Source organism: Artemia franciscana, chromosome 10 (assembly GCF_032884065.1).
Source record: "Artemia franciscana chromosome 10, ASM3288406v1, whole genome shotgun sequence".
Classification (NCBI taxonomy): domain Eukaryota; kingdom Metazoa; phylum Arthropoda; class Branchiopoda; order Anostraca; family Artemiidae; genus Artemia; species Artemia franciscana.
This window is the reverse complement of record NC_088872.1, coordinates 13,218,206-13,244,478: the sequence shown is the minus strand read 5'-3', so window position 1 is coordinate 13,244,478 and position 26,273 is coordinate 13,218,206. Positions and strand designations below refer to the sequence as shown.

Sequence of the window (26,273 nt, the reverse complement as noted above, 5' to 3'; positions counted from 1 at the left end):
TTTATGTTTTGGGAAACACAGGGACCTTTTGGCTCCATGAAGATTAGGATCCTTTAGTGCCTATATCAAGGAAAACCCTGAAAAAAAGTGGGCTTGGTCAATTTAGCTTCTGAAATGCATGCATGATGATGATGTAACTACTCAACAGAATTCAATAAGGTGGCTTTTGCTCAACAGGACTGATACCAAGACAAAGTTTTTCTTCAGTGTCGACATTGACTCGTAGCATATTTTCAACTGTGTATTTCCGTAATTTCAGGATAAAGAAGTCAGCGGCTTGTTTATGGCACGCTTCCGGTCTTACTTGGGAATCCTTTGGAGCCAAAACTAGTGATAATGTAGAGCAACTTATTAGTTCGGTAAGCTCTTTTTTTTTTTTTTTTTTTTTTTTTTTTTTTTTTTTTTTTTTTTTTTTTTTAGTTTCACCATATCCTATCTTGTACATTTATAAGTTATTAGATGAAAATCTGACGACAAGTATATAGAAATAGAAAATAATCTAATCACAGAACAATAAATCGTTAATTATGCGATAAATCGGTAAATCAAATAATAAGATGAATATCCACTACTGACCTGTGAGAAATGAATCGAAACATAATTCAAACATACAGACAAGAAAGGGATTTTGTTACGCAGATAAGTAGATAGCAAGAGGAGGGGAGGGGGGCATAAATAAGAAAATGAATGTGTATATTAATCAAGTCACAAGAGCTGGATTGGCTCTTTGCTCATTATTGCAGCAGAGGTTGAAATGTCCAAAAGATGTAGAACTTGCAAAATTGCTTTGAACAGATTCGCTTTAATCTGTATTTGTTTATTGTTTAAAGTTTTAGCCTGAATGGGACTGTACCTCATATTACAAGTTAATATTAATTCGGCTGATATGACTTAAGATCCCTTGGAATAAATTTTTTTTTCAAGCTTAAGCTGACTTAAGACTTACTTAAACTTACAACTTAGGCTTACAATCTGACGTTTTAAGCTCAACAAGCTCTATCGACAAAACTACCGTAGCTTCTGAATTTCCTTAGTCCTTTGTCCTTTTCCTTAGAAAAGTCTTTTCATCATCTAACTCCTTCATACTACCTTTTCAGCAGGAGGAAAGAATGCAAAATACTGGAGAACAATTAAGTAAAGAAAGGGACAAGATGGAAGGCCAAAGGCAGGAAGAGCAACGCCAACAAGTACGCCTTGAAGAGGAACGTACACTATTTGAAGAGGAGAGAAGGAAATTCGAACAGGAAAAAAGAAAATTGAAAGATGAAGCTCAAAGAAAATGTGCAGAAGAAAAGCATTTGCTTGAAAAAGAGAGGGCTCGAAAAGCAAAGGAGCTGGAAAAACAATTGGAGGAGGTTATTTTAATGTTTTGTTATGATAATAATTTTATCCAAGTATATCCAAAGAAGTCTAATTTTATTTTCACCAAAATTTTCATGGTACTGCCAATTTTTTTTTTGGTATAGTCACATTAAAAAGCGGAGCCAAAAAAACAACAAAAAAACAAAGAAAACAAAACAGTTATCAATCCTCCTGATTTTCGTTATACATTTTTACAAAACTAGGTATAAAACTCTTCGCTAGCCGCTGGTGGGCACAGCATACCGGCTGAAGTTTGTCAACAGGGACTGCAACCCTGCACTGGGGTCGTTTGGTTGTGGATTAAGTGGGGGGGGGCTTGTGGATTGGGCGGATCAAAGATTTTCGTCCAAAATCCATGCAGAGTTTCTCTCTTCTTTTTTCCCGAGTCTGTATTTTAAACTTTGTCAGCAGCTCTTCATACAACATTTCTGCCTGCTTCGAAACTATCATTAGAGCTCTTTTCTGAACTCTTTCAAGCCTGGCGCTTTGGTCAGCCGTCAGTCCAAAACGCCATACAGGAGCTGCATATTCCAAAAATTGGGCGAACAAAATATGTAAATATTAGGAAGAGGTGATCTGGAGGTGCACTATGTTTTGACATAAGCTTGAGCATCTGCAGCCCAGCATTACCCCTTTTTACTAGACTAGTTGTGTTTGCTTCCCATTTTAAATTACTGGTTATAATAACTCCAAACAGTTTAATCTTACTGACTTTGAGAGAATCAGAGATAGTTGGCAGTAAATTAGGTTCAGAAGAATTTAAAAAAGAAAAAGTTACAATAGAATATTTACAATTGTCATTTACTGTCATATTTGAAACGGAAGTTTTAGTCTTCACATTATCAATTAAAATTTGAGCTTTGCTACGTCCATTTGCCTTACATATTTCTCCAAGGGTAAGGTCATCAACATATTTCCAACGGACTTCACAATCATTTGCAATATTATTAATCATAACTAGAAAAAGAATAGGACCCAGGATGGTACCTTGAGGTAAACCACAAAAACTGGCTCAGGTTCAGAGAAAGACTTCTTATATTTAAAAATTTGGAACCTATTTATGAAAAAACTCTGAATAATTTTCATAACAGCAGGGTTCACTCTAAAATCAATTAAAAGCTTCGAAATTAAAATGTTATGATCAATCAGATCGAAACCCTTTTTAAAATCAATTGTTATTAAGTTTAGCCATTTACCAGGCTCATCAACATGCTTAAAAATAAAATGTTAAAGATTGACTAGATAATGGGATGTTGATGTATTTTTTCTGTTACCGTACTGATGAGGATCTAGGAGGGGTTCAACTTCAGCTTTTAGCCAATTTGCTACAAAGCTTTTGTACATTTTGCTGAACAAGGGGGTCAAAGTGATTGGTCTCACGCCGTCAAAATTAAGTTCAGCATCTTTTTTAGGCATTTGAGTAACATATCCCGTTTTCCATATCTGTTGGCAAACTGAAGAAGTTTAAATGCAATTAAAAATTTGCGTTAGTGGCTTAGTCAATTTGTCAGGAAATGCTTTTATAAGTTCAATCGGAACATCAATAGAAGTTACACTAGTTCGATTAAGTTTCTTCATTTTACTGAAAACTTGATCCTCAGAAATAGTAGGTAAGGGTATGTCGTCATGTGGTATTTTCTGATACTTTTGGGTAGTTTTATTTACATCAAGAGGCGGCAAAGATTGAATTATTCTGGCCAAATGACCATTTAACTAGTTAGTAACTTTTTCATCATTAGAATCCGAACAAAAATCAACACCACTAGGGGATTTTCCACAAATTTGTTTTATTTCCTTATACCATATGCTAGGCTCTGATTCAAAAAGGTTATCAATTTTTTTGTGGTAATACTCAGCTGCAGTTTTTCTTGTCATTTTACGTATTTTGTTAAGGAGTATATTAGGATTTCCTATTTTAAGAAAACCTAGAATGAATCATTATTAGCTTCCTAGAAAATAACGTTTCAGTCAACTCTTGAACTGGTCAACATTTTCTGCCTTCCTTTGGCTGAAGGTTGACAATTCCACACCTGTTGCTTTGGAAAACACCGAAACAAGATGCTCATTGAGTACTCCAAGCTTTTGACAGTATTCCTAAATAACTTTGGTTTTCATCACAATGAGAAAAGGATTTGAACCAAAATGTTTCCCAAAAGCTTCTGACGGATATCGATTTAACATTAATAAACAAAAATTGAGTATTATTTTTAAACCTTGCGTTATCACCTAAATTACAAACAAACAAGATAATCACCTGATTTGATGAGAGAATTACCGTGATCACCTAAGACAACTATATTTGTAAAAGCTAAAAAAAGCTTTTCCCATGCTGACCAAGGGCTCATATGGCGGGGGTACTGACACCCTGATTTACTTCCCTCAGACTAGACTCCAAGTCTACAAAATAAATTTTACAAAATTAAAATGCAGTTTCCAGCTTAACATACAATCAAAATAAAACCTGAATAATTGAAACTTAGAAGTTTAGAATGTACAATTCAGACCCTTTTTTTTTCTAAGACATAAGGAATATCAGCTTTACTCATTTATCTTAGAAGCATTCATGGATAAAAGAAAACTACAATTAGAATATCTTGCCAATTCATCCAGGTGTTCATTAGCCTTTTCAGGGAAAATAATTACACTAGATGGTGAAACTATAAACACGTCATCATCAATGACTGACGTAAGTAATCCCCAGGGATGTAAAATAAATGTTATTCACACAGGTCAGACACAGTACGCATTAAAATTTATGGAATAGTGCAGCAAAAGTTAGCCAGAAATGCACCAGAAACCATCAAGACTCACTCTAAGCATTGTCTCAGTAGGATAATATTCAAACCAGTACCAAAATATATCTTTAACCCCTAAGCAACTTACCCTTCTCAATCACATCTTAAGAAAAAATATTAAAAACCTCTAAAATCTAGGAAAATTAGGGTTTTAATTCACCATGTTCCAGCGCAGAGTTCATAAACATGCTAGACTGCGCAAATAGTAGAAGGGTGTTTCCTGAATCCGAACCACGCCTTCTCAAAAAATCCCTACAGGCTTAGGGGATTACAGAATCTTTTATTCATAATATTGTCATTTAATTTTGAGAATAAACGCAACATCGAAATTGGTCTCCAGTTTAAGGGTCTCTTTTTGTATTAACATGCTTTCACTTAGTATTCAATACATCAAATTGTATTTATATACTGTATATTGAATATTAGTAAATTAGTATTTACGGTATTATTACTCAAATACTAATTTCAATATTTACGTTATAAGACCATCACTCCCAGATTAATAATAAATCCTATTATTAGCTTAATTCCAACATATAAAGGAGATAATTGGAAAAAGAAATCATAATTCCTTCCCTTCTAAAGGAAAGTTCTCCTAAGAGAACATCTAAACATTTAAGAACTTAACGTAAGATCCCTTTTATAGGGTCTTAGTTATGAGCAAAGGTAGCATATGTTCCATGCTTTAATAGATCACAAACTTAAAGATCAAAACAGAGAATAACACACATGAAAAAAAAAATATTCACCTAATATCGCTGGTATTACTTGAATTTTATTCACCTATATTTGTGCATACATTACTTGAGACGTAAAAAATCGCCAATAATTTTTTGTTTGTTATCATTTTACCTTTCATATAAATAACAATATTATACGATTTTTTTTCTCTCTATATTCAATCTTGTGTGGGCCCCGTAACATCGTTCAAGGAACCTCAAATTAATTTTAATTTTCCAAGGACTACCTGAGTGATCCTAAAGATGCCTTCGGGTTCGATGGGGCCAGTTTGGATACCACTGATGTAAATACATGAAGTTCAGAATCCCTTAGCATCATACCTTAGGTATTAATGACACAACTTGGCGTAGGCATTGATGATTTATGATTGGTACTAGAGATATAACATGACGATAAGATAAAATTTTTCGCAAAATGGACTATCATATACCCTGATGGGCTAAATTTGTATTTCAAGTGTTCAAAACAAAAATGATATTAATATAAAATAAAAAAATCAAACTAAAAAAAACATAAAATTAAATGTGGTAGCATAAAACTAAAATGAAAACTATATATGGCAAAAAAAACTCATCTACCTATATAAGTGGTGGTGTCAATCAATAAGTGGTGGTAAAAATTATATAAGGCAAAAAAAACTCATCTACCTATATAAGTGGTGGTGTCAATCAATCACTCCGAATAGTAAGTAATCTAGAAAAAATCATTTGAGGGTTCTGACAAGTACCTGAAGTAATTCTTCACTGTACAACCAGGTTCAGTTGGTTTCAATGTATAAACAATATACCAAAATATTTCAGTGCCGGTGGTTTGAGTATAAATAAGGAAAACCACTCTACATTTTCTTCGAATTTAAACTAGTTTAAAAGAAATAAAAAAAAAAATCTTTTTCGAAACCACAACAACAGCAAAATTTAATTAAAAAAAACAGTACATGATGTTGGAAAGACAAGAAAAAACTATGTCACCATCTTGAGCATTGTTGTCAATTAGAGGGTCAGGAGGACTTTACCCCCTAGATTTTAGTTGCCAAGCCCTTTATTCTCAAAAATGTTTTTTTTGGTGGCATTTCCGTTGAACTTTCTTTTTTGCTGTGTTCACTGAAAAATTGGAAAAATGACAAACTTAGCTCAACCCCCTAGATATTGAAAACTAGTTTTTATTAACTGAAAATAATGGGCGACATTAAAAACTAAAGCGAACCAAAATTATTCCGTATTCGTAATGGGCTGTCCCCTCCTCAACGCACCACCTTTACGGTAAAGTTTTTTATTGTTTTAAAAAGTAGAGCTCTGAGAAAGAGGCAATCTTTAGCGTAAAGAGTGGGGCGTTTAGGAGGGGACTGCTCCTCTCATATACAGATTAATTTATGTTCGTTTAAAGTTTTAATGTCACTGCTTACTTTCAGATAAAAAAACTTGTTGTTGTAATTTTTTAATTTCTGAAGGTTTTTTAAATAATACGTTTTGATTTTGACCCACCGTAAATGAATAATTAAAACAAAAATTGAATATTAATTTTAATTATTTAGCTAAATGGCTTTTTCAAAGTTTTGATTGGACGATTTTGAGAAAAAAATTGCAGTAGAGGAGGCCTAGGTGCCCTCCAATTTTTTCAGATACTTAACCAGGCCACTGGCACTTTTAATTTTATTTACGAACGTTTTTATTAGTGATTTCGCTAGTAACTTACAAATTAACTTACGTGACGAACTTCTGTATTCGTATATTTTTATTACTTATATAAGGGGTTTCGTTCCCTCGTCAATACCTCGTTCTTTCCGCTAAAGTTTGAATTTTGTTCGAATCCCTTAAGAATGACCCCTGAATCACAAAGGCCGTTTAATTAGAATAAATAGCTCTTTTAGAAGTACTAAAAATACTTTAGTGTAAAGAGCGAGGTATTGAGGAGGGAACAAACCCCCTCATATACGTAATAATTTATGTTCGTTTTAAGTTTTAATATTGCTCCTTACTTTAATATAAAAACGTGTTTTTTTACTCAATTTCTCGTTTTTTTCAAATAACGCTGGAAAATCCAGTACCCCCTTCATAGAAATTATCCTCTCTCATAATAAATTCGTCCATGGAAAGATCCTCTCATTTATTATGAAATGATTCTTGTTCGTAATTCAATTATTATTAATTATGAATTCGTGGATTAATCAGATTGAGAATGAACTACTATCAAAAGGTATTCAGGAAGCTGCTATTATTGGCGTTGATGGGTTAACTTTGGCAAAGTCTAGGGAATTTCTTATCACAGAAGCTCAGTTTAAATTTTTAGCAACATTTGACATGGAAGAGTTCTTCAAAAAAGGTATTAAAGTGGGACTCTGGGAGTTTTCCCCCATCGCAGAATGTCTTGGTGAATTTCTGGCACTGAATAAAAAACATTGCCTTTATGTAGTGAAAACGGACCAATTGTATATTGTAGCTCTGTATGATAAGAAAAGATGCCGAACAGGTCCAGCAATTGTTGGGGAGTTCGCTGACCTTAGAAAAGGGAGTGCTTTTAATCAAAGTAAGTGGTTAAAAGACAAAACCAGAGGAGTTTCTCCAGCATATGAACTGTTTTGGTTTAGGAAATCTATGATGCCAACTTATAATGATATGCCGTATTATGACAGCCGTATTATAATAATACCAGAACAGGATGAGTCTGAACTAGCCAATACAGCTGAAGAAGACATAGTTGTACCTTCAATTATGGAGAAGGAAAAAATGGACGGTTTGTTTCAATTTGGTACATTTAATTATGATCTATTCAGTTGGAGAAAATCGAAAGTATATTAGTGGTGATTCAAAAATATCCTGGTTGTTTAAGTCTTTTGACTTTAACATAATGGAAAATCAAATTATTTAAGTAGCTAGGAAAAGAACTGCCAAGACAGTATTTTTGCATCAACCGTATTTATTTCATCTTTCTTCTCCAAAGCTAACCGGGTATTATAACATTATTGAGAGGTGTTTAATGACTTATTATGAAGAAACATGCAATGTCAGAAAACTATTGTAATTAACCAAAAGATATTTTACGTAAATGATCGCCACTATTCATCTATCTATAAAAGAGATATATCATGCTGGTATCGGGCAGGCTCCTGTTAAATTCAATAGACTGAACCCGATAAAGAGGTCGCCAAATTTCTAGCTCCGACTCAAACTTTATATATTCAACTAGCTGTTGGTGTGGCGCTTCGCACCACATGACCTTCGTCATATGCTGGCAGTCCCCGTCATATGCATGAAGTTGAAATCAATGATAAACTACATGGTAAAACTTAAGGAGTTTGGGTCAGTGCGATGCTGGATGTACGTGGAATGGCAAAACTGAAGATTGCCAAACGCAAATATACTAATCTGACTACATGATAAAATTACTTCTAATGAAGTTGACGATGTGATTTCCGCTGAAATACCTGATGAAAATGTCGATAAGGGCTTACATGGTATTGTGGTAAAAAATATGTTACATGGACCTTGCGGTGCACTGAATGAAAAATCACCATGCATGGCCAAATGAAGGTGCACAAAGCAATATACTAAACATTTAGTACCCAACACAATTACTGGCAATGATGGTTACCCACAAAATAGAAGAAGATCTACTGAAGATGGTGGTAAAACAGCAATAATAAAAAAGTGTAACAGTACCACCATCGAAGTAGATAACCAGAAGGTTGTTCCATTTTCCCCTTTATTATCAAAAACATTTAATGCAGACATAAACGTTGAATACTGTAACTCCGTGAAGGCAATCAAATACATATGTAAATACGTCGACAAAGGCAGTGAAATGGTAGTTCTTGGCTTGCAGTCCAAAACCAGTGATATCGTTACAATCGTAAAATATCAGGCCGGAAGATACATAAGCAGTAATGAAGTTGTTTGGCGAATTCTTTCATTTCCGATACATGAAAGAAGTCCAGCTGTTGTTGGCTTAGCGGTACATTTACAGAATGGTCAACGTGTTTATTTTTCGGAATCCAACGTGCAACAAAGAGCCCTGAATCCACCGGATACAACGTTAACTGCACTCTTTTTGTTATGCCAAAATGATTTTTTTGCAAAAAAAAACTGCTGTTTACTGAAAAGTGCCTTCGTATTACACGTGGAATGCTAAAAATACAGGGTAAGTCAGTCGACGGTCAACCTTCCATCTTCAAAGATACCACAATAGGAAGACTCAACACCGTTCACCCCAATCAACATGAATGCTTCTTTCTCCACCTGGTTATAGTGAATGTAACCGGTCCAACGTCCTTTGAGTATTTGAGAACTGTAAACGGTACTGTACATGAAACTTACCGTAGTGTATGCCAAGCTCTGAATTTATTGGAGAACGTCCAACACTGGAATAACTGCATCAATGACGCGTGTGAAACATCAACTCGAAGTCAAATTCGTGCATTGTTTGGAATCATACTAACAACTGGCTCTCCTTCAGCTCCTACAGAGTTATGGGAGAAATATAAATCGAAAATGGCCGAGGATATACTCCATCAAAAACGGTTAGAGATGTCAGATATGACTTTTGATTTTACATCAGAAATTTATGACTACACTTCAGTTATTATTGAAGATTTGTGCTTATGTATGGCAAACAAACCTCTTCGGGACTTGGGAATGCCTTCACCTAATCGTACCACTGCTGTTTCGACATGTATAGAATTATATCGTGAAAAAAGTTACAACACGAGTGATCTATTGTCGTATGCACAAAATAATATTTCAAAGTTAACGTCTGAGCAAAAAGATATTTATGATAGGATAATACATTGTGTCGATAACAACGTTGGAGAAATGCGTGGTAGCTGTATATAGCACGTAGCTGGCTCCAAATTAACCCAATTCTAATTTTATAGTCAATTAGAAATTTTTAAAATCTGGTTCGCTTAAATAAGGGTATTTCTGAAATATCAATCTGAATGGCCCTTAGGATATACCTTCTTCATCTCTAAATTAAAAGTAAACCGAAAGCGAAACTCGACCTAAATCGAAAGTAAACTTGCTCAGCGTATGGCGTTTAATCAATTCTATAAGTGTTATTGTAATACTTCGTCATATTTGTTTGCCTACAGCTCTTTTAACACGAGCCTCAAATAAAAAAAATTACACTATAATGCAAAGGGGAGGGAATAAATTGTCCTGCAGAAACAATTTTCAAAATTTCTGACTCTTCTCTGCACTTTCTGCTCTTCTGTAAATAAGTATACCACCTTAATGTGTACTCAGAGCTTTATTCTTAAGACCAATAAAAAGAACTACTTTTTTTGAACATTCAACTCTTTTTAGGAAAAAATAAATACTTGGTTACGAAAGGTAGAGCTCAGACACCCCTAAAATTAAAAATTTGGTCAAATTTGTTAAAAAGTAAAAAAAATGCAAATAAATAAATAATCCGTGTGGTTGTAAAATTAGGTTTTGTATACCCCCTCCCGCAACAAAACCCCATTGATTATAACATATCCCAAAAATAATGGATTATATTAGTGATAAAATGTGTAAGGAGAGATAGGATAAATATATTTTGGGTGTGTTGAGCCCAAAGTTGCCATTTCTTCTGGGATCCATGTCAAAATATGCAAAAAAGGGCATTTTTGGTGTCCTTTCAGAAAATTTACGGGTCCGCTTGACTCAAACTCAAAGTAAAACCTCCAATACTAGATACCTGTCTATGTGTTCTAAGGGTAAGTTAACTATTCCTTTCAAGTTTAAATTTAATTTTTTCAGGGTTGCCAGTTTTAAAAAAAAACAAATAAATGAGTATTATTTCTTTAAGCAAAGAAGAGAGAAGATATTTGTCATTAAAAATAATGAATTGTGTCCTGAAGACTACAGACTTTGGTTATTTTTTGAACAGCCCAAGTAAAAATTACACTGAATGTCCTTTAAAACAATCAAAAGGAAGCCATAATTAGACCCTAAATTTGTTTTGTGCAAGATCTCAAACAACTGCTAAATGTCCAATTGGTAAGCTTTTCAAATTCAGCAGAAAATAAACATAAAAATCATTAACAACTATAACATCAACTCAAAATAGTAAGCTTCAGCCAGGACAAGTCTATTTAAATCATATGCTATATTCTCATGCATTAAAATCAAGCAGTTGTGGGAAGTCATGGCTAATTGTAAAGCATTATTGTCCAGGTTCTAGGTCCGAGAGGTTCCAGGTTCGAACCTTGGCCTTAGCATTAATACAAAAGAAGAAAAAAAACTAAAAAAGGTAAAAACCACAAAAAAACTAAAAAGAAAATACTAAAAAACTAAAAAAGCTAAAAAACAAATAAAAAATAGAAAAAAAGGTAAAAAAACTAAAAACTAAAAACTAAAAAACTGGGACCCTTGGACACAAATGACAACCGGGGCCCCCCCCCCCCCCCGGTATATATATATTAGGTGTTCTATATATATATATATATATATATATATATATATATATATATATATATATATATATATATATATATATATATATGTATATATATAAATAAGTTGTCTGTCTGTTATGTCTGTTACACTTTGTCTGTTAATCGGCTTGCTTGAATAATCAAATATCTTTGAAAAGACCACAGTATGAAAAGAGACTAAATTTCTTAAAGAGTAAAAAACTGGTAACTTCAAAAATCTATCTATCTATCTATATCTATATATATATGTTATGTCTGTTTTACTTTGTCTGTTAATCGGCTTGCTTGAATAATCAAATATCTTTGAAAAGACAACAGTATGAAAAGAGATTGAATTTCTTAAAGAGTAAAAACTGGTAACTTCAAAAATCTATCTATCTATCTATCTATCTATATATATTATATATATATATAAGAAAATAAGTTGTCTGTCTGTTATGTCTGTTTCACTTGGTCTGTTAATCGGCTTGCTTGAATAATCAAATATCTTTGAAAAGACAACGGTATGAAAAGAGATTGAATTTCTTAAAGAGTAAAAAACTGGCAACTTTTTTTTATCTAGTATATATATATATATATATATATATATATATATATATATATATATATATAATATTCACAGGTGGGACACAGGGACACAATTACAATGGTGTGTAACTAATATGGCGCGTAACGACTTACGTTCGCGGACTATACAATTAAAATGGGTTACATAATCTACACTTTTCGTCATTGTCATCAATAATAGTAAAATTCTCATAGGATGACCAGCTACCCAATTATATAAACATAATGGACATATGTAAAACATTTTTAAATGTTGACTACCTCACTTCCAAAATAAAACTAGCTTTGGATCGATATAAGGAATTTTTTCTACGAGGAGGATTAATCGTGGGACGATAAAAAAACTTATTGGACGTATTTGTTGTTTGAATCTAGGTAGTATTCAAAAGCAATACCACAATATCATTTTATTTTGTTTCGATTAGTATGTCAACAAATTGACATATTTGTTATTGACGCAAGTTTTACGTAGTTCAAAACACATATATAAATCTATCTATATTCATAGGTGGTACACAGGGACACAACTTCAATGGCGCGTAACTAATATGGCGCGCAACGACTTATGGCGCGTAACTAATATGGTGCGTAACGACTTACGCGCGCGGGGGGGGGGGCTTTGGGGGGGGGGGCTTAGGTAGTATTCAAAAGCAATACCACAATATCATTTTATTTTGTTTCAATTAGTATGTCAACAAATTGAGTAAATACATGTGGCCCATGATGTAAGAGTGTCATACAACAGCTCAAAGATGGAGAACAATTTTTTGTTACAACTTCAAGGATTCTTTAGGAGAATATTTTCCTTTGAATTGATAACTCTTGAAAATCATCACTTAGAATCAAACATTTTTCCAAAGTCACTAAATTCCACAGGTTTTTCCGTTTCTCAAATCAAATCAATTCTAATCTTGATACTCTCGCTGCCGATTATAGACTAGCGATTTTGAGAAAAAAAGTTGCGTTGGAGAAGGACTAGGTACCCTCCGATTATTTCAGTTACTTAACAAGGCCACTAGCACTTTTAATTTTATTTACGAAGGTTTTTATTAGTGATAGCAGTAACTTACAAATTAACTTACGTGACAAACTTCTATATTCGTTTATATTTATTACTTACATAAGGGGGTTCGCCCCCTCGTCAATACCTTGTTCTTTACACTAAAGTTTGAATTTTGTTCGAATTCCTTAAGAATGACCCCTGAATCACAAAGGCCTTTTAATTAGAATAAATAGCTCTTTTGAAATTACTAAAAACACTTTAGTGTAAAGAGCGAGGTATTGAGGAGGGAACGAACCCCCTCATATACGTAATAATTTCTGTTCGTTTTAAGTTTTAATATTGCTCCTTACTTTAATGTTAAAACTTGTTTTCAAGTCAATTTCTCGTTTTTTTCAAATAACGATGGAATATCAAGTACCCCTTTCATAGAAATTATCCTCCCTCATAATAAATTCGTCCATAGTAAAATCCTCTCACGCAACCCCCTCTCCACAACCAGAACAAAATCCCCCTGAAAACGTCAGTATACTTCCCAATAATCAATATTATTTGTAAACAGTGGGCAAAGTTCATAAAATACAGCACTTCCCCTGGGATTTTAGGGGATTAAGTCGTCCTCAAAGACATAGTTATTATATTTTTTGACTATAATAAAAAAAAATACACCGGGATACAAATGACGACCGGGACACAGGGAATATAAATGACGACCGGGACACAGGGACACAACTACAACGGGGACACCGGGGGAAACAGGGGGATATAAATGACGACCGGGACAAAAAACTAAAAAGAAAAAAAACTAAAAACTAATAAAAAAACTAAAAAATCTAAAAATCTAAATAAGCTAAAAAAGAAAAAAAAGGAAAAAAATAAAGGAGAAAAACAAAACTAAAAAACGAATGTATATACAGACCGGGACACCGGGATACAAATGACGACCGGGACACAGGGAATATAAATGACGACCGGGACACAGGGACACAACTACAACGGGGACACCGGGGGAAACAGGGGGATGTAAATGACGACCGGGACACCGGGACAGGGAATGGTCGATTAGCAATCACCATCAACAAAGCTCAAGGGCAATCATTAGAATCATGAGGTATAGATCTGAATACAGATTGTTTTCCCATGGACCATTATATGTTGCATGTTCAAGAGTCGGTAAACCTGACAATCTATTTATATGCAAAGACAATGGGACAGCAAAGAATGTTGTATATTCGCAAGTTTTACGTAGTTAAAACCATATATATATATATATATATATATATATATATATATATATATATATATATATATATATATATATATATATATATATATATATATATATATATATATATATATATATATATATATATATATTATCTATATTCACAGGTGGGACATAGGGACACAACTACAATGGCGCGTAACTATTATGGCGCGTAACGACTTACGCGCGCGGGGGGGCTTGGGGGGGGCGCGAAGCGCCCCCACCAACTAGGTGTTGGGGTGGCGCGAAGCGCCACCCCAACAGCTAGTATATATATATATATTTATATATAAATATATATATACTAGCTGTTGGGGGGAACTTTGCTAGCATATTGTTGGGCCCCCGCGCGTAACTCGTTACGTGCCATATTAGTTACGTGCAATTGTAGTTGTGTCCCAGATTCCCACCTGTGAATATTGATAGATATAGATATATTTTTAACTACGTAAAACTTGCGAATATACAACATTCTTGGCTGTCCCATTGTCTGTGCGTATAAATAGATTGTCAGGTTTACCGACTCTTGAACATGCAACATATAATTGTCCATGGGAAAAACAATCTGTATTCAGATCTATACCTCATTATTCTAATGATTGCCCTTGAGTTTTGTTGATGGTGATTGCTAATCGAACATTCCCTTTGTCCCCATCGTCATTTATATATCCCCCTGTGCCCCCTGGCGTCCCCGTTGTTGTTTTTTCCCTGTCTCTCGGTCGTCATTTGTGTCCCGGTGTCCTAGTCTGTAATTTCTCTTTGAGTGTCGCGGTCGTCATTTATATTCCCTGTGTCCTGGTGTCCCGGTCGTCATTTTTGTCCCGGTCGTTATTTTTGTTCCGGTGTCCCGGTCTATAATTTCTCTTTGAGTGTTCTGGTCGTCATTTATATTCCCTGTGTCCCGCTCGTCATTTGTGTCCTGGTGCTTTGTTGATGGTGATTGCTAATCAAACATTCCTTGTGTCCCGGTCGCTTTCTCTTTGAGTGTCCCAGTCGTCATTTATATTCCCTATGTCCCGGTGTCCCGGTCGTCATTTGTGTCCTGATGTCCCGGTCTGTAATTTTGTCAGTCGACAAACATGACGTCAGTCGACACACAAACATCACGTCACTCGACAAACAGACACAGAGACAACTTATTTATATATATATATATATATATATATATATATATATATATATATATATATATATATATATATATATATATATATATATATATATATATATATATATATATATATATATATATATATATATATACTAGTTGGTGGGGCGCTTCGCGCCCCCTGAAGCCCCTCCCGTGCGCATTAGTCGTTACGCGCCATATTAGTTACGCGCCATATTAGGTACGCGCCATTGTAGTTGTGTCCCTGTGTCCCACCTGTGAATATAGATAGATTTATATATGTGTTTCAAACTACGTAAAAATTGCGAATATACAACATTCTTGGCTTTCCCATTGTCTGTGCATATACAAAGCCGTATGTACTAATAATGACGTCATATGCAAACGCTCTTTTTACAAACAAACAAACATGCATACACACAACTCGTTTTTATATAGATAGATAGATAGATAGATACAATACAAATTAACTGCGTAAAACTTGCGAATATACAACATTCTTCGCTGTCCAATTGTCGCTGCATATAAATAGATTGTCAGGTTTACCGACCCTCGAACATGCAACGTACAATTGTCCATGGGAAAAACAATCAGTATTAAGATCTATACCACATTTTTATAATGATTGACCTTGAGCTTTGTTAATAGTGATTGCAATTGCTAATCGAATTGGGAATTGCAATCTTTTAAATTGAAAAGGCAGATCCGTTGGAATCATGGGAATGCGAGGAATAAGAACGGCCTCACCCTCAAAAGGCCCTGTCAAGATTGTGGCCTCTATTAGGTTTTCCATTGTTTTTTTTTACGGCAAGTCGCGTGCCATTGCAAAGCTTTGGTGGGTTGATATTTCTTAAAAGTATTATTGGTACGCCTATTTTTAGTTGTAGCACGTGTCGTGGAAACCCTGACAGATCTATGGAATTTAAAAATTCAGATGGATAATTAACCGCTTCATTTGGTTCCAAAACTGTGTCGACTGACTTGTAAGGGACTGCCTGGTCTCGAATCTTGGTCAAAACAATATTGTTGATTTCGTGGACGTCTATATTTTTGGGTGCGAGAATCGCTCTTTCACTTAGCCATTTATTATTTTTATTATTTGTCAGAATATTCGGAAATACTTTTTCAATCAATTCATTTTTGGACGTCACTAAATAACAGAAATCAGCAGGTAGTTGTATACCTCCTGAAATTGAGTCTACTGGGAGCTTACCGTTTCCAATTGCCAGCAATTGATCTGAAAATGTTTGACCAGAGTCATCGTTGTGCAATCGGACACGCATATTTGTAGTTAATTTTAATATTTTTACGTGTGCCCATAAATTAGAATTTTTCTGGCAAGCATTCATTTCGTCTGCAGGAGTTGATCTAGGTATTATAGGTAATGTTTGCCTGAAATCTCCCGCAAGCAATATTAATGTGCTGCCAAAGGGTTTCGACTTCCCTCTCAAATCTTTCAAGCATTGATCCAGAGCCTCGAGCGATTTTTTGTGTGCCATTGTGCACTCATCCCAAATAATAAGTTTGCATTGCTGCAATACTTTACCCATCCCAGATGATTTGGAAATATTGCACGTGGAAGTTTCTGTAGAATGCAAATTCAGAGGCAATTTCAAAGCGGAATGATCAGTTCTTCCACCAGACAGCAATTTTGCGGCTATTTTGGACGACGCAATTGCCAACGCTATATCATTTTTTGATCGAATTGATGCCAGAATCAGTTTTATCACAAATGTTTTACCAGTACCTCCTGGCGCATCCAAAAAGAAAATTTCTCCAACGTTGTTATCGACACAATGCATTATCGTATCATAAATGTCTTTTTGTTCCGACGTTAATTTGGAAATGTTATTTTTTACATACGACAATAGATCACTCGTACTGTAACTTTGTTCACGATCCAATTCTACACATGTCGAAACAGCAGCGATACGGTTAGGTGAAGGCATTCCCAAATCCTGAAGAGGTTTGTTTGCCATACGTACGCAAAAATCTTCTATAATAACTAAAGTGTAGTTATAAATTTCTGACGTAAAATCAAAAGTCATATCTGACGTCTCTAACTGTTTTCGATGGAGTATATCTATGGACATTTTTGACTTATATTTTTCCCATAACTCTGTAGGAGCTTATGGAGAACAAGTTGTTAAAATGATGCCAAACAATGCACGAATTTGACTTGGGGTTGACGTTTCGCACATGTCATTGATGCAGTTTTCCCAGTGTTGGTCATTCTCCAATAAATTCAGAGCTTGGCATGCACTACGGTAAGTCTCATGTATAGCACCGTTTACAGTTCTCAAATACTCAAAGGATGTCAGACCGGGTACATTCACCAAAAGCAGGCGTAGAAAGAAGCATTCATGTTGATTGGGGTGAACGGTGTAGAGTCTTTCTATCGTGGTATCTTTGAAGATGGTAGGTTGGCCGTCGACTGACTTACCCTGTTTTCGACGTTCAAATACTTTATTTTTAATATTCCACGTTTAATACGAAGGCACTTCAGTATACAGCAGTTTTTTTGCAAAAGAATCATTTTTGCAAAGCGAGAAAAAGCTGTTAATGTTGTATCCGGTGGATTCAGGGCTCTTTGTTGCACGTTGGTTTCCGAGAAATAAACACGTTGACCATTCTGTAAATATACCGCTAAGAAAACAACAGCTGGACTACGTTCATGTATCAGAAATGAAAGAATTCGCCAAACAGCTTCATTACTGCTTATGTATCTTCCAGCCTTATATTGTACGATTTCGTCGAAATCTTTGATTTTGGGCTGCAAGCCAAAAACTGCCATGTCACTGCCTTTGTTGACGTATTTACATATGTATTTGATTGCCTTTACGGAGTTACAGCATTCAACGTTTATGTGTGCATTAAATGTTTTTGATAATAATGGGGAATATGGAACAACCCACTGGTTATCTACTTCGATGGTGGTACCGTTACGCTTCTTTATTATTGCTGTTTTACCGCCATCTTCAGTAGATCTTCTTCTATATTTTGGGTAACCATCATTGCCAGTAATTGTGTTTGATACTAAAAGTCGAGGATATTGCTTTGTGCACCTTCCTTTGGCCATGCATGGTGAATTTTCGTTCAGTGCACCGCAAGGTCCATGTATCATATTTTTTACAATAATATCATGTAACCCCTTATTGACATTTTTATCAGGGATTTCAGCGGAAATCACATCATCAATTTCGTTTTAAGTAATTTTTTTATGTAGCCAGATTAGTATATGTGCGTGTGGCAAACCTCATTTTTGCCATTCCACTGAGTACATCCAGCATCGCATTGACCCAAATACTTCAAGTTTTACTATGTAGTTTATCAGTGATTTCAACTTTTGCCGGAAGACACGGGCCGTAATGTCATGCCTATGAACCACCGATTGGCCTTGAAGTAAAAGCTGCAGTATCTCGCTTTCTTTTCTTACTTTTTCTATCAGCAGCAAGCCTGATTTTTTGCTGTTTTTGTGATTCCTCGGCACGCCTTCTTTTTTCACTTTCTCTTTTAGCAGCAAGTCTGCTTTCGAGTTGCTCTGGTAGTTCCTCGGCACGCTTTCTGTTCTCTCTTTCTCTATCAGCCTCAAGCCTATTTCCTTGCTGTTCTTTTGAATCCTCGGCACGCCTTCTTTGTTCACTTTCTCTTTTAGCAGCAAGTCTGCTTTCGCGTTGCTCAGGTAGTTCCTCGGCACGCTTTCTGTTCTTTCTTTCTCTATTAGCCTCAAGCCTGTTTCCTTGCTGTTCTTTTGATTCCTCGGCACGCTTTCTTTTCTGACTTTCTCTATCAGCAGCAAGTTTTTTAGCATAGACTCTTTGAGCATCTTCATCGGCTTTTGCCATTGTAAGTTCATCAGTCATTTTAAACTTAAACATTAATAGATTTCTACGTGAACATATATGTCTTAAATATCTTTAACGATGTCACCGTCATAGCAAAAATGACGACAACTAACTTCATGACATCAGTCGACACAGAAACATGACGTCACCTGACAGACACACTTAATTATGATCCACATACAGACAACTTATTTATATATATATAGATATCATTTTCAGAAACACTTCCAATCCAAATTTTTCCGATAGCCATTTTGTTCAGCGTAGTTGAAAGATATGGAAATTATATGTTTAAGGATGACCCCCCCCTAGCCCTCAGTGCATGTGTTGTAAGTCATGCCCTGGGGGCATATATAGTTTTTTATAGAAAAGATAGTCGTATAAACTTCAGAAAGGGCTCATTGGATTATAAATCAGAAGTTCTAGTGCCCTTTGTAAGAGTCAAAGTCATCAAAGGGCAGCTACCGTCCCTCCAACGTCGTATTTACTTAATAGAAATTTGAGACAGTATTTTATTAAAAATTTTGTCCAAAGATCGCATAACAAGGTTTTGGGGTTGATACGAACAATCAAAGCCTGGGGGCAAAGGTTGTAAGCTGTGCCCCGGGGGTATTTAAAGTTTTTAGGAAAGGGATATTTGTATAGACTTTAGAGGTAGCTCATTTGGTTGAAAATCGGAAGTTTTGCCTTTTAAGAGTCAATAGGGATGGAGGGCAACTAGCCCTCCCAACTACACCTCTTTTCACCAAATGCATCTGATTGAAATCGTGAGCTAGCCATTTTGTTCGAAATAGTAAAAAAAAATAGAAAAAATAACAACACCTCCAATTGTGATACAAGTCCCTTGAGCCCTGGGGCAAGGACTGCCAGGTATACCCTGGGGGCATGTAAGGCTCTTATAGAACGTGTGGTTATATAAACTTCAGAGGGGGGTTGTTTGATTTAAAATTAGAAGTTATAGTGCCCTTTTGAAGAGCCAAAAGTGATTTGAGAGCAACCAGCCCTCCCCCCTACGTCCATCATATCCCAAAGCAAACCTCCAAACTCAGTTTCGAAATATCAATTTTTTCAGCTTTGCTGAAATGTTCTCTAATTATACGTTTGGGGATGTCTCCCTCCCCCCCCTGGAGACCTCAGGGCAAGGGCTGTAGGTCAGGCAACTGGTTCATTGTTTACATATAGTATATATTATTGAAAAAAGGTAGGTATTAAGCTGTGTCTTTCAGAGTATGTAAAGGGGAGCGTTGAATTATATCAGAAAGTGTTATGTGTATAAGGGTTGTCAAAAGGGGGTAACCCAGGAATGACCCGGTATTTGTTACCTTTGGACTTTCAGGAAATGATAAGAGAGATTATCAGTTGACCGAAAGGGCAATATTTGCAGGCCACCACTACTACAGCTACCTCTGCTTCTACTGATACCGCATCTACTACTACCACTGCTATAACTAAAACTACTACTTCTATAGCAAGTACTACTGAGGTTGTAGATATTGAAATATACATCAGAAGAACCGTTGAAGGGAAAGTTTAACTAAATAAAAAAAATAATATGTGTATACCGATTGCTGATACAGGCGTATCAGTAACTTTATCGGAACTGCTTATTGTATCAAGAGGAAACTTTGGGGGTATCATGAGTTGAATGTTCAGTTGAACAAAAGGCAAAATGCACCTGCTACTACTACTTATAATAATACATTATACTACTACTACTGTTCCTACTACTACCACTACTACTTTGATACTAGTACAAATAATGCTACAATTATGAAGGTGAAAATGGGGAGGAAAAACGCTCCTGGACTTAAGAGTATGCTGATGATTTAAACATGTTAGATTAAAGTGTGAGCAAAATGAATGAATTTTTAGAGGTTTTGCGAGTACAGGGTGATAAAATAGGCTTGAAAATCAATGTGAAGAAGACTAAGTCACTAAGGCTAGGAATAAGTGAAGATGAAAAGGTGACGTTGGGTAACTGAAAGATTGATCAGGTTGGCAGCTTCACTTACCTTGGCAGTATTATTAGTAAGGACGGTGGAAGCAGTGAAGATGTTAGAAGTAGAATAGCTAAGGCTCAGGGTATATTTTCACAGTTAAAAATGTTTGGAAGAATATAAAGATAAGTCTACAAAACAAAATTAGAATATTGGACGCTACAGTGATGACATTGGTCAAATATGGCTCTGAAGCATGGACGCTCGGAAAAGCAGATGAAAATTTACTAGCTGTTTTCCAGAAAAATTGCTTACGGATTGTTCTGGGTACCCGGCTGACTGACCACATTTCAAACAGTAGGTTGTAGGAAAAATGTGATTCAATCCCACTTTCTAGGGTTATAATGAAAGAAAGGTTGATATGGCTAGGCCACATTCTGCGGATGATGGATGACAGATTACCGAAGATTGTCCTTTTTGGCCAACCGTCTGGGGCTATACAGAAAGCAGGTCGTCCTTGTCTGGGTTGGGAGGATATCATAAATAAAGATTTAAAAGAAATGGAAACTTCCTGGGAGGGTGTGAAGAGAGAAGCCTTGAATAGATTAGGTTGGAGGAGGAGCGTGCGTAGCAGTGTTGGCCCTAGGCGGCTTGGTGCTACAGTGAGTTATAACTATTAGCAGTAGTAGCATGAAGGTGAAAATTTAATAGAATATTGAGGGGGACTTTGAACTAAATTAAGACACACTTCCTGCATGCAGATTGTCAAAAGGCAGTATGTCAAGCATGGAATTGGGTATTAAGTTGGAGCTTTCAGAGAATACTTAAAGGGGAAGATCAATTGACAAAAAGGTAATATATACATGTCACTACTAACACTACAACCAATACTACTTTTACTAACCCTACTACTGCTACTAAACTACAATTAAAAATGCTGCAACTAACTTGGAAATGATGTAAAAGGGGTTTCAAAAGCACGCATCAACCATGTTTTGGGAGCGGCTTACCTGTTATCAAGGTGAAACTTCCAGGGCATCAAGAAAGAGATGTTCAACTGACCAAAAGGCAAGATATACATGCTGCTACCGCTATTAATGCTGCTGCTACTACTGTTACCACTACTACTAATACAACAGCAACTACTTCTCCCTTTACCACCGCAACTACTGTGATACTAATACTATTAAGGCAAAGTCTATGAAGGTAAACTTCGAGAGAATATTGATGGCAATTTCGAGCTCACAAAAGGCACTATGTGGATATAGATTGTCAAAAGAGCGGATCTTAAGAATTGATCTGTGTAGTAAGTTGGAATTCTCAGAAAATTCTTAAAGGGGAAGAACAATTGACCAAAAGGCAATGAGATTTCTTAAGGGGGAAGAGCAACTGACCAACAGGCAATATGTGCACACTGCTACTACTCCTGATAGATTTACTAGTTCTACTACTACTATTACTATTGTTCCAACTAATTCTTCTGTTTAGATTATTTGTAAGGCTAAGAGCATTAAGATGAAAATTTTACGAAGTACATGTATGTGAATATAGAGGTTATCAAAGGGACATATCGACGATGTCACAGCAATGGCTAAAAGTTTAGTAAAATACTATTGATGTGACTTCTGTTACAACTAGAGCTAAGGGTAGGCAGGTGAAATTTTCAGAGAAGTTATAGGCGGAAGGTAAACTGAGTCACAGCATGCAATTCGTATATAGGGAATCTAGAAGAGCATATCAGCAATATCTTAGAAAAAATTTTGTGTGTGTAATTAATTTTAAAAGGCGTATTGTGGGGGATGTTGAACAAACCAACAGACAATATCTGAATCATAATACTACTGCTTCGACTCCTACAACTACTATGACTGCTATTAGTATTGTTACCGCTTCTACTACTGCTGGTACTAAGGCTGATACCTCTACCATAAATTCTACTGCTACTGCTATAACTACTGGTGCTGGTACTACTGCTAATAAGGCTAAGGGTACTGAGGTGAGAATTTTGGGCAATATTGAAACTGTAATGAAAAATACCAAAATACATTACGCCCGCATAGGTTGTCAAGACGACGCATAAGCCATGCTTCAGGATCGGTTAATGGTATTAAGTTGAAACTTTCATCGAGTGTTGAAGGGGGCTATTTGCATAATGGTACTAATGCTGCAATTACTACTACAACTATTGCTAATACACAAGCTAAGGATATTAAGGTGCAACTTTCAAGGAATATTTAGGCGGATTTACAAGTTACTAAACTAAATAAAAACGAACTATGATCATGTAGATCGTCAAAAGGGTGACAAACAAATATCACAATAACGGCACAAGTTAGACCTCTCAGGGTAAGTTGTGGCAGACCTTGAACTAGCCAGAAGACACTAGCCTATGTATATACTTTTAATAATGCTTGTATGGTTACTGTAACTAATAACAGTAAGGGCACTAAGTTAAAAGTTTTAGGGAACGTTTATATTAAACTATTGTTTAAAACAGAAATTAATTAAAAATACTTTTTTCACGAAACAAGTTTTTCAAAAAAAAATAAAGAACTGAATTAGACCAAAAATAAGCCAAAATAAAATCAAATTATCTATCAAGCGTAGAACTTCCACAAGTCAGCCTCAATAAACAAATAAAACCAAAAACAAAAAGAAATTGTAATAAATAACCAAGTCAGACCCAAAACAAGCCAAAAGTAACATTAGTAAGGCTCACAACCCTTATGCCTTCTCAAGGCCAAACATAATTTGCACTTTACAAAAAAAAATACAAATCAATTATTCACTTATTTAAGTTATAAAACTGAAAACCTTAAAAAAAAAGAAATTTCAGTTTTATTTTCTTTCCCTGCATACAGGGTATGGCAGCCATCGGTACTTTCTAAAAGAAATATGTGTTCCTCAAGTTTTACGTTGTGGTTCAGTGGGGTGTTGTGGTGTGGAAGTAATAAGGCGAGAGAAATGTATCTCCCATTTTCTTCCATATATACTATTGACTTCCGTTTTTGGCGTAAGGATTTTGGCAAGTACTGACCCTACTATATCCCTGTACAAACAGGGGGACTTTTATATGATCTGCATTACTTTGCTGGTTCTTTTAACCAAACTAATAGCTGACATCTCGGTGTTAGATATCTCTAAATTTCTTGCGACCTGAAAACAAGAAGTTGTTGCCTCGACTTTATATCCCAAGAGACCCCACCCACATACCGAAGAGCATAACTTTGTCTCACCGTCAAACTCTATCTTGAATAAATCAGTCTTGATAAAACACGTTTTGAGAAAAAAACAGGAAAAACTTTGAAAAAGAGACCCAACCTACATGCCGAAGAGCCAATGGTTTGTCTTTCCGTCAAACTCTGTCTTGAATAAATCAGTGTTAATAATACAGGTCTTGAGAAAGAACAGGAAATACATTTTAAAAAGAATTTGCTCATTAAGATTAACGTTGTTTTCAAGCTTCTAATCGGTTGGAACAACAGAAATTGTAAATGTTGATATACTTTCCATAAATTTGGGTTAAGTTTGATTATTTTAATAAACCTATGTTAAAAGTGGAAAAATAGACTATAACGTAGTACTTATAATTTAGACATATTGCGTAGTTGCCCTCATACAAGGGCAGTGGGTAATAAATGCACCATCCCTAGTAGATATAGAACACTTATGATCTATTAAATTGTACAATGTTAAAAATTGATGTTGCTCAGGCTAAACCTTATTTCTTAATATTTATCTCCCCCCCTCCCTCTAGAAAAAAAATTCTACAAATGTAGTTCAATGGAATTTTGATAGTAACAAAGCAGGAATTACCTCCTCTAGCTGTTTTTCTAATTCCTCCACTTTTTCAGCCCTCTCTTTTTCTAGCAGTTTTACACTTAATCAATTCTTTAGCATTGATTAAGCACCATTTCTCCTCTAGTAGTTTCCTTTCCTGTTCATATTTTCTTTCAGCCTCTCTTTTTAATTCCAAATTTTCTTGTTCGAATTTACGTATTTCCTCTTTAAATACTTCAAGTTCTTTTTCAAGACGTAATTGTTCTCCACGAATGTGTTCTATTTCCACTTCCGGCGTTTCATTTCTTTTCCTTTCCTCATGCAGTTGCTTTTCAATATCTTGCTTTCTTTTATCCATCTTAAAAACATAATGTGATTGAGTGAAGTTCAACTGACAGCAAGACCAACGAAGTAGAAAAAGAAAGAGAAAAAAAAAGATTGCTTTTTCTATCGATATTAACTCATGTATAGTTCGAAGTATTGAAGACAAGCATAAAATTACGTAATAATAAAAAATATAAAAATGGTATATCAGACAGTGTGACAAATATCTAAGAGTAAAAAATTGACCCCGGAATAGTAGCAAAACTCTAAAAAAGGGAAATTTTATAGAAACATATGTACCGAAAGACTAAACTTTTTATGACTATTCAAAAATATATATATATATATATATAAATATATATATACATATATATATATATATATATATATATATATATATATATATATATTTATATATATATATATATATATATATATATATATATATATATATATATATATATATATATATATATATATATATATATATATGTATATATATATTTTATATATATATATATATATATATATATATATATATATATATATATATATATATATATATATATATATATATATATATATATATATATACAGATTTAGATATCTAAGATTTATAAATACTCATTTATAAATATGATTATTAACTTATAATTTATAAATATATTGCTACAAATATTAAAAAATATGTAAACCCAAAAAATTTACTTCCTACTTTCAAAACCTCAATTTCAAAAATATGACCTTTACTCGCCACCCTTTAAAAATACATGCTTAACACCAAGACAAACAGACATGAATGTTTTTTTTCCCAGTAAAAAAAAAGTGTATGTGCATTATCAACACGCATTTAATTAAAACAGCAAAATTTTTAATTCGACTCCTTCGAAAGGCAATTGGTAAATATAGCACATGCGATTTACAACTGGCTATAATTGTTTTGTTCAAAAATGACATCTGAAAAACACAAATGAAACTTGAATTAAATGCCCCGGTCTGTAATTTCTCTTTGAGTGTTCTGGTCGTCATTTATATTCCCTGTGTCCCGCTCGTCATTTGTGTCCTGGTGCTTTGTTGATGGTGATTGCTAATCGAACATTTCTTGTGTCCTGGT

General features: G+C 34.9%; 1 long non-coding RNA gene across 1 annotated transcript; it reads left to right on the top strand.

Annotated features, from left to right (window-relative positions):
- The first annotated feature begins 165 nt into the window (after window positions 1-165).
- On the top strand, window positions 166-1,414 carry LOC136032385 (uncharacterized). The gene is made up of 2 exons (XR_010618714.1): window positions 166-359; window positions 1,098-1,414. It is a non-coding gene; the product is annotated as an uncharacterized LOC136032385 (long non-coding RNA).
- Window positions 1,415-26,273: the final 24,859 nt, after the last annotated feature.